We start from the raw sequence: 6,120 nt of genomic DNA, 5'->3' as shown, positions 1-6,120 counted from the left end.
CATCTCTTGGTTACTATCTGAGGGAGAAACGAGCTTTGTGTCCGATAGCGTAGCCGAAGCCAGCCGCGATAGCCAGCAGCCCAAGCAATGAACTGAACTGCCCGCATGATGTGGGACTCGGGGGGAAAATATTCTTAGGCGTTGCAGCATCACAGTATAGGATTTGTAGAAACAAGGTGTTGCAATTTGCAGCGGACTTTATAGGAAGATGACAAAATAGATAATGAATTGTTAAGCTGGTACTGTCACATAGTATTTCAGTTCGTGGCAGTGATTTCTTGATTTATGTGGCGACTATTGCTAATCTCGGAAAAGTCGCGAATATTCAGGCGCATGAAGACAGATGTTAATGACATGGAAATAGAAAAGGTGATACGCTTCTCATGTTTTAAGCCGCACGTCTAGTCAGTAAGTCATAATTTTTCCTTACCACCTCTCGCACCTCGATCAACGATTAGTTTTTATAAACTGCGTTAGAAGTTGTGCTTCTTTTAGTACTTTCACGAAGGGGTTCAGTGTAGTAGAACGGGAGCTTAGACATAAAGAAACGCGGGACACAAACATCAAGTTCCTTCTGCGTGTATTTTCGCAGGAAGTTATGGTTGTGTATGTTCCGTGTCACTCCCCTTTGATAATTCCTTCCGCATGTCTGTGCCTAATAAATTCAACTTGATGATCCTACGCCAAATAGAAAGCGTAGGCAAAAATAAAGTGAGATGCTTTGAATAAATGTAATGGTTGTGTTGCCCGTCATTGTTGAGCATATTAGTAAACTTTTTATACTTTAACTTTCTGAAAATTTCCTTTCTTCCTAGTACTTGCTCCACCTAGAACCTTCCAAATAATGCTTATCTTTGAAGCCAAAATGATATCGCTGCTATCACAGTGGAAAAATAATTTCTATGGGAATACAGCCGAGCCAGCGCAATAAGGTATTATTTCATTTATCTTTATTCATTTTATCATCTACCTCTGACCGATTGGAGATTTGGATACTAACGCAGCGGGAAACTGTTGGCCCAAGAAAAATTCCATTGAAGAATAGAATTAGAATGTATTTATGGAAGCTTTTCTTCGATTACTTCGATTTTCATTGCCCAGCCACAGCATCTACTGCAGTGTGTCACGGAAAATAAATGTTATATGTCTTCCGGGAGCGCATGTTTAGAAACACCTGCATTTAGACTATCTCCGTAATAACAGTATGCAAGCGATATGAATACTTTATGAAAATACGGCTTGTTAACATGGCTGTGTTTTAAGCTATTGATATACATGTTTGCGCGAGGGTGCTACATGGATATAGTGCTCCAGGAGTGGCGGATGGCGGGTACACATTTTTATGGTGATAACAATTATAAGTACACTCCAGACTCATTTTTCGCATGGCCGTCGCCGTCGCCGTCATGTTCTGCATAAAGTCCATGCGCTATAACATCGTCGCGGTGCGCCGTATGCTCTATGCGCGAGTGAAACGTGCGAGGGTCACCTGATAAAGTCAGCTCAATCTCGAGCGCTCAAGGGAGGAAGCTCGCCGTCTTACCTTGTGCACGAGGCACCGGTTGTCGGGGGAGGTACGGGAAAGGGGCGTTCGACTCCGATGGCTACTGCGTACGGCGAGACCTTGCGGACACCGTATCTTGAAAGCGAACTGCGATGTGGACAAAGTGACCGGTCGCGTGCGCCTCATGTTCGAAGCAATCTGCGATGTGAACGAAGTGCGCCGTGGGCTGGTAGCTTCGCATACGCTGTGCTTTCGACGCTTAGGTCGCGTTGAAGCGAGAGGCAGCACGAAGGTCAGTTTGCTCGTTGCTTGTACTTACTCCAGGGTTTTGGCAGCAAGCTGCCGTGGTTATCGAGTAAGATGTGTTCACGTTTATCTGTGCACGCGTGATACCTTCCTGGAGAATTTCGTTAGGGAGCGAATTTTTACAAGTTCACGCTGCTATTCGGTTATAACTTAACCCGCGAAAAATGGAAAACTTTTCTACTAAATCGCTGGTGCTCTTAAATACATACAGCCTGTTTGTTGATTTGTATGATTAGACTATTGCATCGAATTGAAATATTTATGTTGTGCTTTTTTCAATTCCAATTTTCAGTTTCCTTGCAGAGAGGTTTCAATTATTTTACGTCATGTGCTTGGCGTTTTCTGTAGACTGCTGTTCTTTGGGATACTGTTCATTATATATTGTAAAGTGACATACTATAATAGGGCAGTCGCTACAGATTTTTCAGTATTTTATATGATGTGCTTTGTGCCTTTTTTCCACTTTTTTTTACGTTACAATTTGAAATATGTAAATATTTTTTTCACCCAAATGTATTTTTCTGTCTCTTGTTTCTGCCGAGTAATGGGGCAAGCACCCAGTCAAGCTGCAGCTTCGCGACTTTTTGTGCTTGTCCTAGCATTCTTCTGCTTTCGTGCAAAAGAAATGCTGAAATAAAATTGACTTGATTTGAACTGACTCACCAACAAGCCTTAATAATGGGATTACAACCAGTGCATGAGAGTAAAGCTCTTGTTTGCGCTAGTTTGTGCATTCAGATGCAGATTTCAGATTTCAGATTTATTGGTTCCGAAAAAGAAGCAATTACAACATGACAAATACACAGACAAGGGTCCCAAAGTGAAAGAATTGTAGTGGGACCCTCGGTTAATGATAACAACATTGATGGTGATATCAGTAGTCAGCAAATAAGCGTTATTATAAACAACATATACAGATCGAATACATCATTAAACATGTCATTTACAATCAAACACTAAAAATCACGTTATAAAAGAAAGTCAGAAAAAAGTATCGGTGAAATACAAGAAATGAAATGTGAGAGAAAAGTCAAAGGTACAACACCAGATTGTAGTTAAGTTATCGCAGTAAATCATGCTTAAGGTGATTTTTAAGGATTTCAAGAGAAGTGCATGATATTACAGTTGATGGTAATTTATTCCAACGAGAAATTGCAGCGAACGAAGATGTTTTTTTTTTTGCCGTGATTTGTATAAACCATGGGTAACAAGAAATTGTTGTTGGCCGCAAATCTGGTCATATTTTTATTCTGCAAAAGGTCAACGGCAATGAACGGAAACGTAAGGTTATTATAAAGCAACTTGTGGAGTAAGATGAGTGCGTTAAAGTGGAACAAATTAATAATAGGCAAGACATTGTAACGAATAGACATTGGATTGCATGGAGCTAGAAGTGGTAATGCGTGTTGACTGGTTTTAGATATGTTGAATTGATGATAAGGGACAAGCGTACGTTTTGCCCCATGAAACAATGCCGTAATTAATGTGACTATGAATGAACGCATAATGGAGCACTAACATAGCCTCACGAGAAAAAAAAAGGCGAGTTGTGATTAACCCACGTATACTAAACGCAGTCTTGCGCTTGAGATGTTGGAGGCGAGAGCGAAATGTGAGGTTAGGGTCAAGATGTATGCCAAGAAAAGTGACATCGGTGCTAATGAGAATTGAAGGAATTCCAAGCTTTACTTCAGGAATAGAAATTAAGGCCCTTTGAGCACTTTTGAATAACATAAATTTAGTTTTTAGCGGATCAAAAACTACGAAATTCTTGCTACACCATTTCATAATGTTACTTAATGCAATATATAACTTAGAAGTAAGAGTAGCAACAGATTTGTAAGATGAAGATATGGTTGTGTCATCTGCGTATAAAATGGAATGAACGTAGTTGGTGGAGTTAAGAAAATCCGGAAGATCATTATTACATAGAAGGAAAAGCAAAGGGCCCAGAACTTATCCCTGTGGTACACCTTGGTTAGTACATTTTGCTACTGAGAAAGTATTTGCTGCATGTACTGTGTATGGCCGGTCAAGTAAATATTTTTTAAGAGTGTTAGTGCAGGAATGGTTATACCATAAGATTCAAATTTATTAAACAGGACTTGATGGTTAACCGTGTCATAAGCTTTACTGAAGTCTAAAAAATAAAAATCCGACTTAGTTTCCCGAATCGATACATTTTTTATGTAGTCAGTTAGAGATAGAACAGCTAGACACGTGGAACTTTAAGGGCGGAAACAAAACTGATTGTTCTTTACCAATTTAAACATTGTTAAGTAGGTACTAAGACGTATAGCAAATAATTTCTCAATGAGTTTGCTAAGGCAGGAAAGAATTGCAATTAGCCAGTAATTATTAACTGTGTGTTTGTCACCTTTTTCAAGAACAGGAATAAGTAAAGAGAATGCACCTTCTTTCACCATAAGGCTCATAATATTAGAGAGCGTCTCGCAAACTAAATGCGCAACCAGTTTTAAATGCCTGACGCGAATATTGTCTAAGCCAGGCAGTGTATATATAAGGTTAGCAATCGCGGAGCACACTTCATTTCGTGGTGCTGGTAACAAGAAGAATGATTGTGTCGTACGCTTCAAATTATTATGCAACTGCGCATGTAGGTTATTATTAGTGTAAACGGAAGAAAAGTAGTCCGAAAAAGCATTAGCAATTTCGCTGGGCTCAGAAAAGATGAGGCGATTGTAAATTATTTTGGTTATAGAGGCATCAACAGATGATTCGTTAAGAAAAGGGTTCAATAACTGTCATTCCTTTTTGGGGTTATTTTTATTCCTATAACAGGGCAGCGCGAAAGCGAGGGCGAAGAAAGGGCTTGTCCTGTGTGATGACTTTATTTGGAATCCGGCGATTGGGAGGCCCGGGCCTGGAGCCGCCTAGATGGCCACTGGAAGCTGTTGCTCCCCTGTTGCTTCCTTGGCTCCCTGGATGGCACAAAGTTCGTCTTGAAGTTCTGAGCGGAGCAGCACGGCCGACCACCGTGCCCGTAGATTTTCTGGGGAGACTGCCATCTTATTTTGGTATACTTCACATCTTCACAACATGTCTTGAAGGGTGGCTCTGACTTGCATAGCTTGCACATATAACTCTCGTATATATCGGGGTAGAAAGTTTTTAGTTGCACGGGACTCGTATAAGTTTCTGTTTGTAATCGCCTCCTAGTAACAGACTCAACTCTGTTCAGTTTAGTGTGAGGCGGTGGTAACGCTCGCCTCCGATTTTGATAGAATTTGGTAATATCGTTAAATGCTGTTAACCTATCTTTTTCTCTCCAGATTTCATCCTGCGCGTTCTCCTGACCGATGGAAATCTCTCTTCGCTCAGCTCGGCGAATAAGACCTCGAGCTTCGCCGTGTGCTGCCTCGCTTAGGTTGATTACGTGAATGCCTGGAGTCGCATGCGCTGGGAACGAGAGCAATTGCAGGCCCTTCTTGTCTGCGTTGGCGAATTTCGCTTCATTGACTCTGATGATGTGCCATGCCTTAGGAGAGATCTTACCTTTTGCGTAATTTCCAATGGCTACTTAAGAATCGCTAATGATATACTGAGCATTTGTGGAGACCAATGCTAGTGCAATGGCTACCTCTTCTGCTGTCTCGGAATGTTTAGTATTAGCTGATACGCTTGTAAGGGGTTTTTGGGTGTGTTCTACGATTACTGCTACGTAGCTATTTCTATGTGGGTATTCAGCCGCGCCTACGAAGGTTGCTCTGTCGTCTGACCCAAAGCTTCGAATCACTTTCTCTGCGCTACTCTTGCGCCTGCCGTCGTTGTAACTTGGATATATGTTCTTGGGTATATTTGGTAATAGGAGTACGTCACGAATTTCTCTCGTTATCTTCCTATTTTCCCCGTATATATTGTGATAATTCATTCCTTGTTTGCTTAGTATGTGCTGTCCCGTTTAGGTTTTGGTAAGTTGTTCTGGCTGAGCTGTTTGCTGAGCTTCTATGAGTTCGTCTAGTGTGTTGTGGAGTCCTAACTTTAGCAAGAAATCCGTGCTCGCACTGATGGGAATCCTTAGTGCTAGTTTGTACGCTTTTTTATCAGGTTGTTAATGTTAGTCTTTTCAGCTGCAACCCAATTGTGGAAGGCTGCTATGTATGTGATCTGACTTATTACGAATGTTTGTATCAGTCGTATGATACTTTATTCCTTCATACCTTGGTCCTTGTTAGTTATTCGTTTGATTTATCTCATGGTGTTTTTTTACCTTTATGTATAACTCTTTATGGCTTCCCTATTTGTGCCTTTGTTCTCGAGTACCAGACCCAGCACCTTGAGCTGGTTGA

The sequence above is a fragment of the Dermacentor variabilis genome, chromosome 7 (assembly GCF_050947875.1).
Source record: "Dermacentor variabilis isolate Ectoservices chromosome 7, ASM5094787v1, whole genome shotgun sequence".
Taxonomy (NCBI): Eukaryota; Metazoa; Arthropoda; class Arachnida; order Ixodida; family Ixodidae; genus Dermacentor; species Dermacentor variabilis.
Note: the sequence above shows the minus strand (reverse complement) of the source record.